This window comes from Macrobrachium nipponense, chromosome 31, assembly GCF_015104395.2.
Source record: "Macrobrachium nipponense isolate FS-2020 chromosome 31, ASM1510439v2, whole genome shotgun sequence".
Taxonomy (NCBI): Eukaryota; Metazoa; Arthropoda; class Malacostraca; order Decapoda; family Palaemonidae; genus Macrobrachium; species Macrobrachium nipponense.
Window position 1 is genome coordinate 58,851,294 of NC_061093.1, and position 23,154 is coordinate 58,874,447.

The 23,154-nt window shown below is 34.3% G+C and overlaps 1 pseudogene; it reads left to right on the plus strand.

Annotated features, from left to right (window-relative positions):
• Window positions 1-11,587: 11,587 nt before the first annotated feature.
• The window catches only part of LOC135206873 (glutamate receptor ionotropic, kainate 2-like), a 40,918-nt pseudogene continuing 29,351 nt past the window's right edge, over window positions 11,588-23,154 (plus strand).

The following is a 23,154-nucleotide window of genomic DNA, read 5'->3' on the forward strand; positions in this document are numbered from 1 at the left end:
CAGTGTGAGGCCACCTCTAATGGTCTACCAGAGAGTTGCTAGTACATCTTCCGGTATATTTTGCATCTTCCAATCTTGGATGGTCTGGGATGCAGTTTAGATATTTGTCGAGCTTATTCTTAAACACATCTACGCTCACTCCTGATATATTCCTCAGATGAGCTGGCAACGCATTGAATAGACGCTGCATTATCGATGCTGGTGCGTAGTGGATTAATGTCCTGTGTGCTTTCTTTATTTTTCCTGGTATTGTTTTGGGCACTATTAATCTACCTCTGCTTGCTCTTTCTGATATTTTTAGTTCCATGATATTTTCTGTTATTCCTTCTATCTGTTTCCATGCCTGAATTATTATGTAGCGTTCTCTTCTCCTTTCTAGACTATATAATTTTAAGGATTGTAGTCTTTCCCAGTAGTCAAGGTCCTTAACTTCTTCTATTCTAGCTGTAAGGACCTTTGTACACTCTCTATTTGTGCATATCCTTTTGATATTGTGGGTACCATATCATATTGCAATATTCAAGTGGACTACGAACATATGTTTTATAAAGCATAATCATGTGTTCAGCTTTTCTTGTTTTGAAGTGCCGTAACAACATTCCCATTTTTGCTTTACATTTTGCCAAAAAGAATTGCTATTTGATCATTGCATAACATTGTTCCTATTCATCATCACACCAAGGTCTTTAACTGCTTCCTTATTTGTGATTGTCTCATTATTAGGTCCCCTATATGCATATAGCTTTCCTTCTCTGTCTCCATAAGTTTATTTGATTCAAATTTATCAGAGTTAAATACCATCCTATTTTCCTCTGCCCAATCATATACTTTGTTAAGGTCTCTTTGTAGAGCGTTCCTATCTTCATCACAAGTAATTTCTCTACTTATTCTTGTGTCATCAGCGAAACTACTCACTACCGAATCCTTAACATTACTGTATATGTCTTCAATCATAATAACAAACAGTATTGCAGCTAACACCGTACCTTGTGGCACACCGGATATTACCTTGGTTTCATCCGATTTCTCATCGTTTGCAATAACTATCTGTTTTATGTTGTGTAAAAATTCTTTTAACCATCTTCCTACTTTATCTACGATATTGTGTTTTCTAATTTTCTTTGCTAATATATTATGGTCTACTTTGTCAAAAGCTTTTTGCAAAGTCCTAGATAAACCACATCTGTTTCATTTCTGCTTTCATATTTTTGAATATGTTCTCACGGTGGACTAACAGTTGGGTTTGTACTTTTTCCGGGTACGAAACCGGTTGGTCCTATATTAAACAAATTATTTTTTTATTAAATGTTTCATAATATTTTTCTTCATTACCCTTTCATACACTTTCATAATATGTGATGTTAGACTCACAGGCCTATAATTACTTGCCTCTAGTCTTGATCCACTTTTGAAAGTAGGGGTGATATATGCTAATTTGTGCTCATCATAAATCTTGTTTGTATCTACACTTTGTCTTAATAATATTGCAAGTGGCTTTGCGATAGAATGAACTACTTTCTTTAACAAAATAGCAGGGATTCCATCAGGCCCTGCAGCAGCTCCATTTTTAATTTCATTAATTGCCTGCACAATATCAGCTTCATTAATTTCTATGTCAGCTAAATATTCACTATTTTCGTCCCTTACTTCTATATCGTTATCTTCATTATCTATTCTAGGGGTGAATTCTCTCTTATATCGTTCTGCCAGTATGTTGCAAATTTCCTTTTTTTCATTCGTTAATCTCCCTTCAATTCCCAGAGGGCCTATTTCTATTCTTCTTTTATTCATCTTCTTCGCATATGTGTATAATAGTTTGGGGTTTTGCTTGATATTTAATAGGGTTTTTTCTTCCAAGTCCCGTTTTTCATTTTCTTTTGATAGTATAAGCTTTTGTTCTGCATTTTCTATCTTACTTTTTAGTTCTATAACTTTCCATGCATTTTTTTCTTTTGCAAGACCTTTTTTCCACTTTCTGATTTTCTGGAACAAGATCCCTCTGTCTCTTGGTATGCATGACTGATGTTTACTTTTCTTCTTCGGTATATATTTATCCACTATTTTCTCTAATATTTTATATAATATCTCCGTATTTACCCTTATGTCATCGCTTACGAAAATGTTATCCCAATCTTTGTTTAATTCTTCATTTATTTCTGACCATTTTATATTTTTACTGTAGAAAGTTTGTATTTTCCATATCCTTCCCACTTTTTCTTTTCTGCTTATCTCTGTTTTCACTTGCTTTGGAATGAACTGTTAATTCTATGACATTATGGTCTGAAATACTCGCATTATAAACTATTATTTCTTTAACATAATTCATCTCGTTCACAAATACTAGGTCTAAAGTATTTTCCTTTCTTGTTGGCAGGTGATTTATTTGTTGAATGTTGTATTCTAGTAGCATATCTAATAGCTTTTCGAATTGCCTCTTATCTTCTGCACTACTATTACTCTCTTTTTTATATGTATAAGTACAACCACAATCTCCTATTCGTTCTTTCCATTCTACGAAAGGGAAAGTTGAAGTCACCAGATAGGAGAATAGTCCAGTCCTTGTGATTTCTACATATATCATACCAAGTTTTTCAATTATTAAGTCAAACTCTTTAGTATTAGGAGGTCTATATATTACTATGTTCATTAATTTTTCAGATTCAAATTCTACCGCTATTAGTTCACATTCTGAGTTACTATATTTCTCATATATTTTTCCTTGTTTTTTGTCTTTCCCATATATTGCGGTTCTCCCTTGATTCCTATTTTTTCTATCTGATCTATAAGTTTGGAACCCTTTTATTTGATCATCATTCCCAGTCTCTTGGGAATACCAGGTTTCACTTATATTCATTATATCTATTTTCTTTTCAATTTGGGTTAGTTCTTCTAAGTACTCTATTTTTCTTTTTGAGTTACTCGTAACTAAACCCTGCGCATTCATCACTATGAGATAGAGAGAGAGAAGAGATGAGAGAGAGAGAGAGAGAGAGAGAGAGAGAGAGAGAGAGCGTGAATGACTATGATATCATAGTTTATCTGTATAAGTTGAAATATATACATATTATTATTATTATTATTATTATTATTATTATTATTATTATTATTATTATTATTATTGGTTGTGTTGTTCTTGTTGCCATAATGAGTTCATATTTTACGAAACAAACCAAAACGGCAATTACGTCATTTTCTCTGCTTCCATGGAATGTTTATCTACAAAAAAAAAAAAAGCTGCACCAGCCTACTCCTTTAATATCGACAGCTCATTAATGACCATTCAGTGACGCCAACATGATTACTGGATAAGCAAATGACTTCATTGATATTCATTAGTCATCACAGCATCACAGACACATCGGGAGATGAAAATGCAACCCCGAAAAGCAGCAGATTGTTGTAGCATCCGTAGGAGGTTTCTGTCATGCCTTATAAAAATCTCTTCTAGTTTGGCGTCATTTTCTTAATTAATCATTCCTATAGTGATGCCTCGCCACAAAACGTCTTATTTCTATATTCCAGTCTCTTCAATACGAAGACAAAGGGGCCGTTTCCGATGGGAATTTGGATCAAAATCATTCTACACAAATTAAATTAAATAAATAAACGCCTTTTTACACCCAAGGGATGCGCCAGGAAAATTGTTTTACAACTTGTAAAAAAAAAATACAAGTTTACTTTGGGAGACAGCAGATTGTCCAATGAGAGGTAATGAAACCAGCCATAAATGTCCCCTTCTACGAGGTTAATTACTCCACGGGTTGAGGAGAAGGTCTCTTCTATATTTAAAAACAATCACCCCTATACTCGTATATTGTTAAATGAATTACCACCCTATAAAAAGAAATGGCCCCATTTGGAAAAGGAAATGTCCTTTCAGCTGAACGACTGTCTCTACTATACTAGAATGGGATAAAAAAAACTTATTAGATATTTTAATTTATGGATGTAATAACAAAGATTAATAATAATGATAAAAAAGGAACGTGGATACGAAACCAAACAGAAATGTAATAAAAACTTATTAGATATACTTGATGAATGAAATAGCATAGAGATGAATAATATGATGATAAAAAGGACTGTAGATACGAAACCCATACAGAAATCTATTTAGAAAAACTTAGAAGATATAATTTTATGAATGAAATAGCATAGAGAGAATATATATATAAAAATGATTAAAAAGGAACGTGGATACGAAACCATACAGAGATGTAATAAAAAAAGACTTGGGATACATGATTTATGATTGAAATAGCAGAGATATGAATAATAAAAATGGAACGTGGATACCAAAAACCATACAGAATGGTCGGGGAGATGGAACAGGAAGGCTCGATAAATAGGACGATTTCTTAAATCGTTTCAAGATTGTGTTGACGACGTCAATTCCGATTTAGAGGAAAGTCACCGCCTCACGATATCTTTTTTTTTTCTCTCCTCCGGGTGGGAGGGGTGAGAGTTGGATTAGGGGGAGAGGGGAAGGTTAAGGAAGCCCTGGAGGTCAACGCAGGCTTGTGTTCAGCGGGACATTGCCTGGTTAAGAAGAATAAAAGTTACTTTCTACGAATAATTATAACGATAAATAATTGCCATCTTAAATCCCTCCTGATATGTCATATCCTGCATCTGGGACAATCATTCGTCAATTCCACTCCCGATGCCTTGCTCCAATTGACAAGCAATTACAAATATGAATTGGGAACCATTAGCGCTAATTAGGTTTATAAATTAAACCAGCTTAATCACTTATCAGTAATAATCGCACTTGCATACCCTTAGGACAAACAGAGAGAGAGAGAGAGAGAGAGAGAGAGAGAGAGAGAGAGAGAGAGAGAGAGGGAAGGAGAGAGAGCGAGAGAGAGAGAGAGAGAGGAGAGAGAGAGAGAGACAAGATATAGGTCAAAAATCAAGATGTCATCATAATATTTGAAACTGAGCAGAGTTGTGGGACCTTGTTGTCATCTCGTTTTATTTCAGAATAATCACTTACACATTACTCAGCCAAGTCTCCTTTAGCATACTTATAACTAGATTATGATCACTAAAGATTCATTATAGTGTTGGTTTTATTTCCTACAGACTGCATGGTTATTAAATTGCACAGATTATAGTCAAAGCCATGATCCGTATTATTTTCTACCTTTGACATAGGTTCTTTTATATACTATGCACTCAGGTTCTTTTATATACTATGCACTCATTACCATCATGTGTTTTATGTCGAGTGTCACTATGGAGTTTTAATTACAATAAGGTGGTGCCAGTACAATCATTTGTGAAGTTCGCCACATTTAGGGTATTTATGGTCATTTCTAATATTTTTGCGTAAGATCAACATCCTGACATTTATAGTATTGTTAGGGCATGTAACAGTCATACTCACATTCTAAAAGCGAAATCTTAACCTCGCAAACCTAAATGAAGTATTACCAAGAGATCGCCAAAACTAAGGACAAGAGGGACAACCCACCATCCCAACTAAAATCCTGTGTTTTTACATTAAAAAACTTTGGATCCAGAGAATAGGCCACCAGCTATTGTTAAACAAGGCATTACTATATGCAGAAATCCTCCAGTTCTCTCGCCTCACTTACCCGATACCATTGTTGGAGAAACCATCGACAGTCTCAGTAACTTCGAAACTTAAAAAGCATAATCGATAATTACCGCTTTCAAGAAAAATGTCTATATTGAAAATTTGCTGCCATCTTGACGTGTTTGACCAACTAGTAACTTTTAACACAGCAATGAGAAGATTTAATCCAACCAAGAATGGTCCTTAAATATTTCTTGACTGTATATCATGTCAAAGGAATTTTACTGCCAACTATTATGGCTCTATTCACTTATTAGAAAGTGCTCTCAGCCCATTGCGATCTACAGATTATAAGTAATGTTTTTTTTATATTATTACTATTAGTGTGATATTTTTATTACTTTCAGTATGGTGGTCAAAAATACAATCATATGTAGGATATTAGTTGAATCCAAGTCTACATAAAGTATGCAAGCAAAATCCAAAATTCTAGGAGAGTCAAGTAAATCTCCTTCAATAAAAAAAAAACCCTTTGTTACTCATTTCTCAAATTTCCGAATCTTCTATTAACCACTCAGTGCATGACATTCTTGGTTAAAGAAATGTACAAAGGTTCCACTTCGATAAAAAAACAAAAAAACTTTGTTACTTCATTTCTCATACACATTTCCCCATCTTACTTCTGTTAACCATTCAATACATGACATGTTTGGTTTAAAGAACTGTACAAGGGTTTACAAATAAACATATTACGGAGGGCTTCATACACGTAAACACTACTACATATTCAGAATATTACAACAATTGACAAGCAGGTGCCGCACAGCATATGTCAAGTTCTGGTTGCCTGGGTAACCGAAATCAGAGCGCTTCGAATCCTCACAGGATATTCTCAGTCTTATACTTTCGCAACCACGGCATTCACGTATGTGAGGCTCATCCTCTTCAAATCATCACTCCATGAAAATAACCCTTCCTTAAGGCAAGGCGTTGCTTTCCACTAGTGTTGGTGTCATCGGTTCGATCTACTGCAGTTACACCGAGAGCCTGAGCATGAGTAGTAATAGTAGTAGTACTCGTTTGGTTGGTTGTAGAATACGCTAAAAAAATTCCATGATAAACTACTCTATTAAAGTGAAAATCGCCTGATTAGTTAGACCCATGAGCTATTTTAAGATTATGGTTAATATATATAATTATGAGAACTTTCCTTTTAACAATCCTATGTATTACTATTACTTTAAACTGCCATATACATTCTCATTGTCAATCCCATAAATATATTATTGTTGTTCCTTCAAAGTGCCTTTAAATTCCCATAAACAAAACGGGAAAAGGTACCACCCTTTAAGATTTAATAGCTCACCGAGCACCAATCTTACAATGAAATAAACATTCTCATTGACAATCCCATAAATATATTATTGTTCCTTCAAAGTGCCTTCAAATTCCCATAAACACAAACAGGAGAGGGTGCCATCCTTTAACATTTAATAGCGCACCAAGCACCAATCAAACAATGAAACAACCGCATCTATATTCCTTCTTACTTAAAACTATGAACGGTACCTTGCAATGCAAACACTGCTATCTGCAAACTTTCGTCCCTTCGTATCCAGTCTTAGGGGAATTGGAATTACACAATCTCAAGGGGTGAAAAATAGTGAAAGTTAGAGAACTGTATAAGAAATGGTTTCCCGGAGAAAGCTTAAAAGCTGGAAGAAAGGTGGATGTAGGTAGGAATCACTGAACTTAGCAATCAATCAAAGCTATTTCCTAGCCAACACGAAAGTTTTGCTTTAAGAGCCTACGTGGAGGGAGGTTGGAGTGTTCAGCTTGTTGACGTAACGTTAACAAGTCTGTCCGAATTCAGCCCGAATTTGAATTACAATTTTCACTAAAATTAGTTTTAACCAGCCCTATTAGACCTCAAGATCCCCACCCATTACCTGCCTAGTTCCTATTTGCTAATGGGAATGAAATTCTAAGTTATAAAACTACGTTAAAATCCTTAAGATCCTCCTATTACCTACTTGGTTCATATTTACTAATGGGAATTAAATTCCAAGTCATAAAGCTAAGTTAGATTGTTACCCTACCAAACACACAGCTGCACGAATACATTTAAACTTACTAATCATGATCAAATACTGTAATGTCCTTTGTTATTAACCTGTGATGTCAAACGTCTAACTACAGCTTTTTTTTTGTTTACCCCAATCTGATCACAGCATCCTTAAAAGAAACTAGTCTCTAAGTCTATCTCGTTTTTTTCTCCTAATCTATTCCCAGCATCTTTGCCTTTAGCATATATTAGCTTTTTATCAACCTTGCAGTTCTAACTTCAGTTAAAATATTTGTTAGTTGGTGTGAACTTCTGTTGTGCATGGTGACGTTTGTCACCATGCACAACAACGAAGTCTACCTTTGCCTGGCAGATGACACCGCCACCCCGGCAAAGGTGGACTTGGGAAGAGGGCTAAGAAAAATTTAATTGAATCATAAAAATGTATTCAAATCATAAAAATTTACTCAAATCATAAAAATTTACTCAAATCATAAAAATTTACTCAAAACATAAATTTGCTCAAAACATAAAAACCTGACTTTCAAAACCCAAAACTTGACTTTCAAAACCCAAACTAGACTTTCAAAACCCAAAAACCTGACATTCAAAACCCAAAACTGGACTTTCAAATCCCAACACTTGACTTTCAAAATTCAAAACTTGACTTTCAAAACCCAAAACTTGCCTTTTAAAACCCAAAACTAGACTTTCAAAACCCAAAACTTGACTTTCAAAACCCAAAACTTGACTTTCAAAGCCCAAATCTTGACTTTCAAAGCCCAAAACTTGACTTTCAAAACCCAAAACTTGACTTTTAAAGCCCAAAACTTGACTTTCAAAACCAAAACTTGACTTTTAAAGCCCAAAACTTGACTTTCAAAGCCCAAAACTTGACTTTCAAAGCCCAAAACTTGAATTTCAAAGCCCAAAACTTGACTTTTAAAACCCCAAAACTTGATTTTAAATCCAAAATTCAGTTGCTAGACTATTGAGGCTGAAGCACAAACTTTTCAAATTCTTACTGTCAAACCTTCCCAAAATCACAAATTGTGACAAACTTTACAAGTCTCAAAAACAAAATAGCCAAAAAACTGTAAAATCAAACCAAAAGTAAAGAAGTTTAAATATATTTATTTAAGGTTAAACAACGAATTGTAAACTACTAGATTTTCTCTAAAATCTAGAAGCTAAAAAATTTAAACTAATGATAATCAAGAATAAAAACTCAATACTTTAAAACTTCAAAAAAGTTCTGAAGCTGAAACAAACCCTAAAACTTCTGAAATTTTCAAAGTGCGCAAAAAATTCTGAATACTTAAGGAATTAAAAAATCACTAGACTTCACTTTTAAATTTCTTAAACATATTTTTTAATCTGGAAAAAATAAACCAAACCATCATTCAAAATAAATCCTGAACTGAAAATTAAAAACTTACAAGAGTTACGATTCAGAAAACATTAAGCTAAAACATTTAACTGAACTTAAATTTTATAATGTAGAAATAAAACTTTAATAATAATTAAAAATTAAACTTAAAATCCAGTTAAAGTTTCACGAAATGACAGTTGAACTCGAGCCACTGTCAACGAAAAATACGATAAATCCATACTCACCCATTAATCCCGTTAAGTCTTAAGATATCAGTACATCAAAGAAAATTCCACAACTCCGAGACACGCTTATTCAACGACGCACCCTGACCTGAAATAAAAGAAATATATTAAAACTCCAAATTTTCTAGCAATTGGAAAAAACCAAACTCTGACTATTTGTTACAATCGGTTTTGGCCCATCGGATTTTTAAAGTTTTAAAATACTACTTGGACAATGAACAGCAACCAAGGCTTTATAAATATTGATAAAGAGTTAATTACTTTGTTACTGAAGCCGACAATGATTAAGGTCTAAATCACTTAATATGCTCCTAATTAGGGAGAATATGGTAGAGTTAACCCTCACTAATACTCATATAAATAAGATAAAAAAAATCAGACTTTAAACCCTATTGCACCTTAGGACACTCACCATTGCAGTAAAGTTACAATTAAAACATCCGTTGCACTGCATGAAATTTAGTATAAAACCAAAGAGGTATAAAACCAAAGTGCATAGAAATACCACTCGAAGCGATCTAGTTCAGCTTAGCAATAAACAGGCTTCGAAACTAACAATTAAATACAATGTTGAAGGGCTACACTTATACAGCAATACCTAACGAATACTTTTGAACAGTTAGTTTAAGAATTTACAACAACAAAATTAAATATACAAAGATAAAATAAATTAGCAGACGGATAACTTCATACGACAAACTTCATAGCTCAGGTACCACAATCTAAACACTCAACATTTGAGAAATGCAAAACTCAAAACAGCCAGTAGTTAACTCTCACCAGAACAACAGACCTCGACGAAGCAAGTCTTCACGTCCAAAAAAACTTGCAACGTCTATTCACAATACGACCAACGATCGCCCCGTACAACATCACCGGCCAAAATCCCAAACGCAAATAAAAGAGAAAGTGGAGTTCATATCAGAGTAAACCTATCCTACCAAGCCAAGGACTCTACAGCACTGAAACAAACTGTTCTTGGGGATAGCAACGAACTACTGATAGAACTGCCTGATTGTGGGACGTTATTTTATCGCCCTTTCGTCACCGAAGAAATTTAAGGCGATGATAAAAAAAAAGCAGAAATTATTATTATCATTTTTTGTTGCTCTATCACAGTCCTCCACTTCGACTGGGTGGTATTTATAGTGTGGGGTTCCGGGTTGCATCCTGCCTCCTTAGGAGTCCATCACTTTTCTTACTATGTGCGCCGTTTCTAGGATCACACTCTTCTGCATGAGTCCTGGAGCTACTTCAGCCTCTAGTTTTTCCAGATTCCTTTTCAGGGATCTTGGGATCATGCCTCCTAGTGTCCCTATGATTATGGGTACAATTTCCAATGGCATATCCCATATCTTTCTTATTTCTATTTTTATTTATTTATTTATTTATTTAGTTTATTTATTTATTTATTTAATTTATTTATTTATTTTATTTATTTATTTATTTATTTATTTATTTATTATTATTTATTATTATTATTATTATTATTATTATTATTATTATTATTATTATTATTTGCAGGAAGCAGACCTTCTTTGGTACATGTTTTGTTGAAAATAATGGCTGTTTTTCCACGATTAATCTTATAAAAGGTCATTTGCAATTCTCCTGATAATTAATTTTTCTGACTCAGCTAGGTTGTTGAGTAGAATTCCAATGTTCAGATATGAATATTGTATTCTACTCGATATCAACCAATGTCGCCATGATAGCTGATCGATAATTTTGTAGTGCGTGGCTAAATATTGAATTTTTGTCTTATACGTTGAGGACTTTCCCTATATTCACATACATTAAGCCACAATTATCGTCAAATATCCAGTTCACTACATTATGAGGAGCTCTGAAAAAAATATTACACTGATACCTCAGTTTTATTGAAATGTCATGATAGTTAAGGGAATGAATGCAGGAAATAGAGAATCTTGGTCATCTTTAGACGTCAAAACGGTACTTGAATGATTCCCCATTAATATATATTATAGGAAGGCTAGTTCCCGTCATTTTCTAATTCATTTGTGAACGTAATTCTTGAAGTGAATTCATTTTGCGGCAAATAGATGTCAAACTCTTCTCAACTCTTATTCCAAAACGTGAAAATGTCATCAACTGTCGTAACCAAACTCACTTTACGCTTGAATCATAAAAGTACATGCAGACAATGGCTTCAAGATTACAGGCTGCCAGTCCAACGTCCAAATCTTTTTTTTTTTTTTTATATAAAACTTCAGTTAAAAGGAGACATGTTATTGGTTACACGGAGCTTGATCAATTTAACTTTTTATTTCTTTATTTTTTTACACTACCCAGAGGAAATAGGTCTTCGTAAGCACTGTAATTTTCTTCTTATCAAATTCAGGATGTCGTTCACAGGTGGCCTGTTCGACTTGGCAGACGACGGACAGGAGGCAGCGTTCAAGTACGCAGTCAATTCCGTCAAACAGCGATCGCACCGTGTTGGGCCACGTTCGTTTGGCTGCTCTGGTCGACAACGTCCCATTCGGTGACTCCTTCCGAGGGGCTAGAAAAAGAAAGCGTACATACATACATATATATATATATATATATATATATATATATATATAATATATATATATATATATATATATATATATATATATGTGTGTGTGTGTGTGTGTGTGTGTGTGTGTGTGTGTGTATCAATGAGGAGGAGGAAAATAAAAACTTGCTAAAAGGGGTCAATTTATTTTCCCGACTTTTCTTGAGGGCTGCACAAAATAGATAACGTAAATTACAATAAAGCTAAGAATTTAAAATGGAAAAATGAAAGTTGCACAATGATCACAAATTTAAATTTAAAGATTCTTAGCTTTATTGTAATTTATGTCATCTATTTTGTTACAGCCCTCGAAAATGTAATGAAGAATTACGAAACGTCGGGATCAAAATTGACCCCTTTTACCAAGTCTTTATGTCCTTCTCTTCATTGAGGTATATCCGGCTGTAGCCACCGCTGTTGGATATATACATGTATATTTCTCTGTAGTTACTGCCTTTCTATGGATACAGATTAATGCGTGTAGAAATAAAAGAATGTATCACTACAACCACAACCAACTGTCTCACTCAGTCTGTTCGCTCGTGAGATCCGGAGTAGCAGCCATCTTGGGACCCCAGTCCGACCAAACTTCTGCGCATGTGCAGTCGATGTGCGACGCCCTGCAAATCCCTCACATAGAGAACTTGTGGGATTTCCGCTTGTCGGGCGACTCCTACTCCATCAATCTCTATCCTCATCCATCCACCTTGGCCAAGGTAGGAGAGTGGTTGTTATGATCCCGTCTGGGAGCCTCCTATGCTTGTTCTTGTTATTGAGTTTTACAGTTTTTAATGGATATCAGATATTCTAGTCTGATTCCCCTGTGACTTTGACATCTGAAGGGATCGTAATTTCTTCTTCATTTTCACCTTCTTTTTCTTCATTTTTAGTGTCATTTCTTTTTTTTAATGGACATCTGATAATCTTGGCTGATCCCCCTGTGGGTTCGAAATCTGAAAGTGATCGTAATTTCTTTCGCATTTTTCCCGTTCTTCTTTTTCTCTTTTATAGTATTACTATCAATACCACTATTGATTCTGAAGATCTGTACCAACCGAAAATAAAGAACGATATAATGGTCACCTTTTCCTTCTTCTTCTTCGTTAGTATTACTATTAATACTATTATTGATTCTGAAGGCCTGTACCAGCTGAAAATAAAGAACGAAATAATGATCACTAGTTCTTAACACTCCTTTTACCGCCATTAATTCATCCCAAGAAATTATTTTAAGATTTCTCCTCACAGAGCATGCTAATTTTTCCATTATTTATTCTCTTTGTATCGTATTCTGTTTCTACATGTAAGAATATAAGAGTTACATGGACATCATATCTAATAGAATAACGGACGTTTGTATCAAAGTAAGTCATAATAAAAAATACCCTTTTTCGACTCATTAAGCTGAATAACTAATGAAAATAACTAGATGTTTTTAATTAAGTTTCCAAGTAGTAGTTTTGAGTGTCTAACAAATCCGTTAATTATACGATGGATTTTTATCGATGCTGTTTCAAGCTAAGTTATAATCAAATTAATATTATCCAGTCCTTTCCCCACCCCAACACACACAACCTCGCAAAAAAGGAACATCTTTTTTACGAAACTGACCTGGTCAGGGATGAGAGAAGTGTTTACTTTATCATGTTAGAATTTCCAGCATAAACACCCGTAACGAACCCTTATGCATCGAGCGTCAGTAATGTAATCTTGCAATAATTATTCAAAGAGTGAAATAATAGATCGAGCGAGGAGATGGAATTATGGTAACTCGGTCTATGGTGACTCACTGGATGGGTAACCTTCAGTGAATGTCAGACACGTTAAGCAAATAAGCCCCTGTGTGAAAATTACGGGAGCTTGCATCAATATTAAGTAGGTTAATGGGACCGGCAGTGGGTCACAATAAATTAACAATAAATAAAAAAAAAAAAAACTCAGAATTGTTATTATTTGGGCATAACTGTGAGAGAGCGTAAATTTTTAATTGACAAAACCCTTTTTAACTGTAATTTACCGGAAGCCGGACGGTTGTAATCGCTGTTTACCGTCGACAGAACGAATGACGAGTCCGCTGTTGACTTTAAATGAAACCTGGGGCGATTTCCTACCTATTAAACATTCGAGCTTGATTTGAAAGCCTCTTTCTGCTTGATTGAATCGGACAAGTTATTCCCTCTTGCATATTGGCTTGATTTTATGCCACGATACGTTCATTCATTTATAATATATATATATATATATTTATATATATATATATATATATATATATTATACATATACATATATATATACATATACTATATATATCTATATCTATATATATATATATATATATATATATATATATATAGATAAATATATAAAGATGATGCCACGGAGAAAAATGTAGTGCCTAAGTAAGGGTCGTGTAGACCGAAAGATCTTGGCTTTCTCGTCTTTACATTTTCATCCATGGCAACACGTTTTATATACTTCGTGATCAAATTATTCATATATATATGTAAATATTTATAGATACATACATACACACACACACACACACACACACACACACACACACATATATATATATATATATATATATATATATATATATATATATATATATATATATATATATATATACGCACAGATATATACAGATAGATTATACAGCGTTATATTTCGGACACAACTATTTTACCCTCAACTAACAGGTGATAAATTTAGAGGCATTGAACATTGATATTTATATAGATGAAGGAATATATATATGTATATATTACACATACATACATAAAATGCATACACACCTATCTCCCTCAACTAACAGGTAAAAAAACACATTTTTATACGTCAGCTTTTCATATGATATCTCAGAATATACGATGTCCATAAATACGTAAAAACAGAAAATAAATGTTCAGTCTCTTTTCTTCTTCAATTTCCTTTTTTTCATTCGAAAAGATTCACTGGACGTGGAAGTAAACGGGAGTAAAAAGGGGAAAAAGAAAACTCGCACTAAGAGACAGCAGAAGAATAGAAAAAGAAAATTGTGCTAGAAAAATAGAAAAATAAGATAAGAGAAATGAAAAGTCCGACGAAAAACAAGCGAGCAAATAAGATGAAGATCGTAAAGCGATTGCAACAGCGTTATCTAAAATGGTCGTAGTTCAGAGACGAGTTCTGAAGAATTTCTTATTTAATTATTATCGTTCACCTGTATAAAAAATATTCGGTAAGTAAAAGGGTAGTATTATTGACCGATCAGTAACAAGCATGAATGACGGCAGGTATATTTGAGTATGTACACCCGCGTAAATTCAGGGATGCGAAAATGCTTACCTATGTATTTATGTATGTTATGTATGTATATTATATATATATATATATATATATATATATATATATATATATATATATGTGTGTGTGTGTGTGTGTGTGTGTGTTTGTGTGTATGTATGTATGTATACATATGAGTGTATATATATAACATGTATACATATATATACGTATATACATTTATATGTATATATACATATATATATATATATATATATATATATATATATATATATGTATGTATTATATATATATATATATATATATATATATATATATATATATATATATATATATATATATATATATATATATATATATATATCTCTTGGTAGCAATGTCGTGATAGCTAAAGTAGTGAATGTATGAAAGTGAGAAAGTTGGTTTTCTGTATATGGTAAATTTGTATTCTGCCATGTCTCTGATTATTAAAACATCAAGAAAAGGAATTTTGTTGTCTGTTTCCCATTCAACTTTAAATTTGATGCTGGGCACTAATGTGTTTAATTTTGATAGGAATTCATTAAAATTGCCCCACCCATTATCCCAAAATGTTAGAATATCATCCATATATCTCATCCACAGCAGGTGTTTGGGTTTTATTGCATTTATTACTGTATGTTCAAAGTATTACCATGTACAGATTGGCTAAAACAGGACTTAAAGGACTACCCATACTACACCGAATTTTGCTTGTAGAATTATTCCCCGAATGAAAATACATTGATTAGATGCACATAATTCAACGAACTTTATCATTTTGTTAAGCGCCAATGGGAAATGATCTGAATAGGGGGATAATTGTTCCCTTAAAAACTGAAGAACGTACTGTACTGGTACTTTTCTGAATAAGAGTCTACGTCATACATTCACTACTTTAGCTATCACGACATTGCTATCAAGATAGGTGTAGCCAGCAACCTGTTCTTAAGAGCCTTACGAATTTGTTCCCCAGATTTCCTGGAAAAAAGAATTTGAACTAATTCGCAAGCAACTTTCGTCTTTAAAGTATCCTGACTATATAATTGAGAAAGCAATTCACAAAGCAAACGTAGTTTTCTACCGACCCCCTAAAGGCAAGACCAGAGATACACCCAACAATAAAATAAAAATTCCACACCTGGACACGATTAAGAAGGTGACTCAGACCCTCGGAAAATCTAACCCTTTTGCATTTACTTACCCAAACACCTTAGCTTAAATCCCCGATCAACGTCAACAAAAGACATCTCCAAGGACACTGGGGTTTACCAAATCCCATGCCAGGACTGTGACCAATCTTACATCGGATTTACAGGTAAATCACTTCCCCAGAGATTAATACAACACAAACTGTCAGTTAGGTATGGAAAACAGAACTCAGCTATTTTTAACCATATAAATGAACATAACCATAGAATACACTGGAATTTGTCACGTGTAATTTATAGCAGCAACTGCCGTACAAGAGTCAAATGATGGAATCGACCTTAATAAAAGAAAGGCAGGTAATGAACATTTCAAAAGGAGCATGGAATTCAGATACGATCGACAAGGTTTTCATTCAACAACGCTTAAGAAGATTAAAGGAAGATTATCAGCGGAGGTGACTTAAATTGGCTTGTTTGTGGATGGACCTCTTGGTATAAATACACCTTTTCTGTAAACTTTTCTCATTTATCTACCTGAAGAGGGACAGCAGTCTCTGAAATCTAGTACTTTTCTCTCTATATTTGGGTGTTTTTATGGGCTCCTTTTATTAGATGGAATTCTGTTGTAAGAGAACATTTTTACCAGTCATATATATATACATATAGTAAGTGTTTACATAATAATAATATGGAATGTTAGTCCATATATATAAAGATTGCTTGCAGGAATGTGATCAGACTAGAGACGCTAAAGATGACGTATACAACAAAGTAGGCTAAGATAACATGCCGTCACCTGTAGTCATTCAATTGTTTATAAACATTAGTCCAAGCTCCCTGCTTGAGACAACTACCCCGACCTATAATTCAAACGGCCTACGTGATCTGTAGCGTGTCTCATTTTGATTGTGTGTTCGTATGAAACTATGTCATTTGTATGTATGTTCATATGTTCGAACTACTGTCTGTTCCTCATAACTTGTAACAGAGATGGTAGACGAGCAGAACAGAGTTAGCTATCGTCATTAGAAGACCTGTACCTCTTTACCTAAGCTTTATCATGTAGAGGAATAGGATTAGCCATCATCATTGGCAGAAGCGATCAAGCTATCGTTATTAGAAGACTTGTACAATCATATCTGATCTTCAGCATGTAAAACTTCAGAAGAATACATATAGTTTTATATTTCGTGTTTTCTACAAGAACCTCCTCACCATGAGTTTTAACACATCGTCGTAATATACCAAAACAAGATAATACCGACTCGTAAATGATCTACAAACCCCCAGACACTCCATTGAAGATGGAAGTGCAATACCAACCGACTTAGCGTAAGATTATCGCTAGTCTAACATTACCTCATAGGGCGCCTTATCATACAAGGCACAAGCCCTAATATTGGTGGCCAGCGTACCAGAAGGACTCTACAACTTCTCCGAAGATAAAACAGAATAATAAATCATGAAGTCAACGACGACGAAGCAGCAGATTCTTCAATCAACCTAGTATCCATCGTTAGTGAGCGACTTCAGAAAACAACAAGATTCGTCAAGCAACTTAGTATCATCGTTTAGTGAATAACTTCAAGAAACAAAACCGACGTGTCTTTTTCCTACGGCAACGCAAGCTTCGTCTCTCATTAGAATCATTCAGGAAACATCGTTAGTGAGCGTTTCCGGCACTTCAAAAAACAAACCGAACGCGTCTGCAGCATCGGATCTTCAAGGGCTCGAATCATCGAAATAACGCGCACGGGGAAACTGAAGCCAAAAACCGGGGTCCATCCGCTAAATAGAGAAGGAGGACCAAGGCCGTGTGTCGTTATCGGAACACCGTGACTTCCCACAAAAGCAAGCTAAGTACAATTTTTTATTCATTTGGAGTAACTTTGAGTGTTTCCTTTGCAGGTCGAATTTCGTTATTCCTGTGGCTGAAGTTACGAGACATTCTTAATCTTACTTTTTTACAGAAATTATCTACATCATTGAGATTTCGCTACTGCGAGTTTTTTATCTTTGAGTGTCTGTTTCCAGAAGTTCTACTGAAATATCATAATCATATACTATGTTAATTTTATCATTTTGGGTGATATTAATCCCTTACGTAACAAATCATATTAAACAGTTGAATATGCGTTTACGCAGTGGACGTCTGTATTTATACAGATGCATGGATAGGGTCGTTAGGCACCGTAGTGATTAGAAAACACACAAAAACAAGTGGAACACCCGTACAAATCTAGATAAATTAGAGGTAACACTATTTCGGGTCATGACAATAAATGCTCCTTTGCAAGTCCCGATCGCAGTTTTAGCCTGAGTTTTTTGAGTTATATAAAGTATCGAACCTCAATGACCCAACTTAACTTTAAAAATATGGCTGGATTGCAAGGAATAAACATGTCTGTAAAAAACTTTCATCAGGCCTAAATGCGCTGACCAGGATCCCTCACTATTTCAAATTTTAGCAAAGAATGAAGTACAAACAGTTAATATTGAAGCAGTAGTGATAACTTTTCTTATTAGTAATCGCTCAGTTCCTAATAGTTCGTCATTCATTGCTTTATACGTAACCAGCAACATAATGCTAAAAACACACAATACGTTGCCGATGGTAATAAAGAGAAGGATTCTAATTATTACAAAAAAGAAATAGAAAACAGCAGCCCGTTCAGAATCAAACAAGCAAACTCGGTGACTGTGTCACCTAGTCAAGCGGTCAAGGTCACTCAAAAACTGCCGAAGTGTTCAAAGCATAGCAAATTCCACACAATAAGCGACTTCTAGCAGAGTGGGGAAAAGCGATGTTGGTTCATACATGCCAATATCTTTTTGAATTAAAAGGATTTTCCTATGAAACACACGACCGTATAAAGTAATCAGAGCAGGTTTTCGTTTTTTTTTAATACGTAAGTTATTATAAGTAGTGGTGGATAAAGCCCGACTGTACGCGCCGTAAAAATTAGAATATCTTGTTTATTCCTTTAGTACACGTAATATCCTGTATTTACGGACTCACCGTCTGTTGTTCGAACTTCCCTAATGAGAAGTCCGGAATAAGCGAGCGCTTACAGATACCTCTATAGTTATAAAAAACATTGATCGGTATCTAGTGTGATTGTAAGATTCATCTAGGGGGGGGTATACAAATATTATCTTACATCCTGCAGAATAAGGCGTTTATCAAATGAAAATCCTATAAACCTTCAAACATATTGAAATCCGTTTGAACAAAAGAGACAGTTAATCAAATAATAACTTATATAGAGGAACTATACATTTGTCTCATAAATCGTAACATTGTTCAAATGACCCAACAGAATTCTCCCACAACCGCAGTCGTAGTTTGCACGCAAAATCTCGAGAAACATGCACCCTCGAATGTCTTAGTGCGTGTAAAAAGACTTTGCTGGGAAATGAAATTTTAATCCTTCCCGAAACTCTGAAATATAACGATTTCCGCGAACAAAGCCCTAGACACGGTTGACTCGCTGCAAACAAGTTAATATAGTAATCCACGAAAACCTATACATATAAATACGCATTTCTTTTATTGTTGCTAACTTTTAATCCCGCCCAACCAGGTCGTGGATGAATCTCTCTGATAATCTATCTAAAGTAATATCAGTAAAGTCATTCAAGCAGAGGTGATTCAGCAGAAATTTTTTTTTATCTTTTACCTGAATACCAGGAAGTTTCTCCACTAGAGTGATCTCTGGAAAAAAAAACGGATGTAATTTAACACAAAATACGGTCTAAGGACAAACATAAAGCTATATACGTACCTTCGTATAGACTCTCACTGCAATTTCAAAATAGAGATAAATGACGAAGTTGAAAAATGTTAGTAATAGGAGTCATTAGGAAATCAAATAAGCCCATATAATTTTCCCTCAAATGTCATGCCATAAAAGATCGGACTTGGCGTATCTGCGTAGATTCTGTCGCTTAAACAAGGAAACGACTCCCGATAGTTTCCAGTGCCATGTACCGACGACATCTTATCTCTGTTAGGTTAGAATAAATTTTTTTTTCACCAATTTGGACTTACTTAAAAGCTTTTACCAGATACCATTACCTAAGTGATTGTACCTCATACACCGTTTTCAGCACACTCAGGGGACATTATCAATTTTTACGTATGCCTCCGGCTTACGTTGCACCCCAATTACAATATAGTGTTTGGAGACTTTTAGGGGATACCCTACATGCCTATATGGATGATCTTGTAATCTTTTCTAATACCTTAGAAGTACATTCACATAAACTAGAGCTAGTGCTACAGAGACAAAGACAAATAATCTCAGAGTAAAGTATCTAAATGTGAGTTTTTAAAAACCGAACATGTTTATCTAGGTTTTATGTGTCTAGTCAAGGTCTTAAAGTAGTCCATGGTATGGTGTCGGCTATTCATAACTTTCCGGTACCTATTAACGTAAAAGGGAAATACAGCACTTTTGCGCTGTAGTGGGTATTACAATCGTATGTAAATATGTAACTCTTCTATCATGACAGCTCCTTTAACAGATCTTACGAAGAAGAGCGTAGATTTATTATGGTCTAAAAAGCATCAACAGGCGTTCGATATCTTAAAAGCGGAAAATGCAGCTTACCTAACTTAAAAATCCCTGATTTAAATAAGGAATTTTTTTTATTGCAACAGACGCCTCAGACCAAGGGGTAAGAGGGATACTACTTCAGTAATATGATAAACAGTTCTTCCCTATAGCTTTTTATTCACGTAAACTAAAGCCCTCTGAAAGTAAATATGCAGTAATAAGCAAGGAAGGGCTAGGTATCTTTAACTCACTAGTACATTTTAAGTTCATAATCTATGGCTATCCTGATAAAGTCCTTACTGAACATGAGTCCTTTACCGAGTTTTTCAAAGGCTTTAATCACAGTCCAAAAGGAACTCGGTGACAAATGATCATTCAGGTCTTTGGAGCCAAGATAAGATATCTACCTGGGAAAGCAAATATCATAGCTGACGCATTATCCCGCAATCCCGCACCATACAGCAAAGAACCATTAATTGGACTAAAAGATATAGAAACATCCGTGCCTATTGTTAAAACCGTATCTAAACAAGAAAATTCCTTAACCCAAGAGATCGCGAGCATTGAATATCTGGGTCGGAGCGCAGAACTGTTACAAACTGAACAAAGCAAGAGTCAACAGACATAACCCAAACAATAAACACTTCGAACGGAAACAGAGTCAGCAGCAATAAACACCAAACAATAAACACTTCGAAACGGAAACAGGGTCAGTGGCTAGGCAAAAAACAATAAACACTTCGAGCAGAAACCCTAAAGCAAAAGTATATTTATAGTATGTGTATCAGAATAATGTAATCAAATGTAATGTTATATGTAGGTCTGTGACGAGGAAAACCCGAAGAACACAGCAGAGGACTAACGACCAGGTAGTAGTAATAATCTCTCTCATACCAATCGTCATAAACTGGTTGCATTCCGTCATCCAGGGTTCCCTCCTATGTCACAGAAAAGCCAAATCACTGTTTTAACTGGCCTACAATGCTTACAGATATAAAAAGCACATAACTAATTGTAACACGTGTCATGAAAAACAAGGATACACTAAGACACCTGTCAGTTTAAGGGCCTATCCTGTGCCAAATCAATCCTTGAAAGAATATACGTAGAATTATTAACAGAATTACGAGTCTGACAGAGGGAATAAACACTTCTTAGTGTCAATAGTTCCTTGACACGTTATATAGAATGAATAGCACTAAAAACAAACCACCGCAATTGAGTGCGTTAGGAATATTTATGAGTGCTAAATCAGTAAACATGGAATTCAACACATGATAATCTGACTCGGGTGGTGTAAATCAATAATAATCTCCATAACACGTGGTGTGAATTCCTTTCCATTAAGAAAACCAATAATATATTTTATCACCCAGAGTCAATCGGTTTGGTAGAATAACGGATAATTAAATAGGAAGTGTCAATGTCTTACGAGTTACAACTTGTGATATTGGATCCGAACTGGATTATAGCGGTTCTCGCGGTTTAAATACCTTTCTCATTTATATCTTGTATCTATAGAATTGATGCCGCAAGTAGCCTTATACGGTACGCCGCTAGAACACCCTTTCCACATATTCAAGCAACCATTAATTATCAAATATATATAAAAAAATATATAAATAAATAAATATAAAAAAATAAAATAAAATAAATAGGATACAAGTGGAGTCAATATAGTACACTCCGTAAGAAGTCGGAAGGGTTAGAAATTATAATAAAAAAGGAATCACAATAAAATCAATAAGCAAAACGTAACCATAGATTAATTAAATATCCAAATATATATGCGTATATTTATTTAGTAATGACAAATAAGCTAAAAGTTCAAACAAACCTATATCCAAAATCTACTGACATATTGTCTGTCCCGGTGATTTATAATTCGTAGTCAATGAAAAAAAAAATTAAATAAATAAATAAATAAATAAAAATAAATAAAATAAATAAATAAAATAAAAGAGATTTTAAAGTCAGGGTAAGTCTAGGAAGTGAAAATGTTATCTATGAAATAATCCTATATAATCTTATACAGGGCTAATAATCATATATAGAATTTGTATGGAAACCTTTTTCAATAGTTTGAAAAAGGAATATTTAATTTAACATAATTACAATTATGCAGATTTCCAACATGAAACTAATATATTGTTCAATTTTGGTACTGTTTTTTTTTCAGACATTCTTCTCATGTGGGTCGAGTATTAAAAAACAAAAAAATTTATCCTAAAGTCGTATTTATTACAGCAAGTAACGTAACTCTTAGCTGGCTGAGAGCAATCTCCTGCCAAGTGACGACGTCATCATTGCCGTATCAGCATTTGTTCCTTTTAACCTCAATAATCTGCTTACAC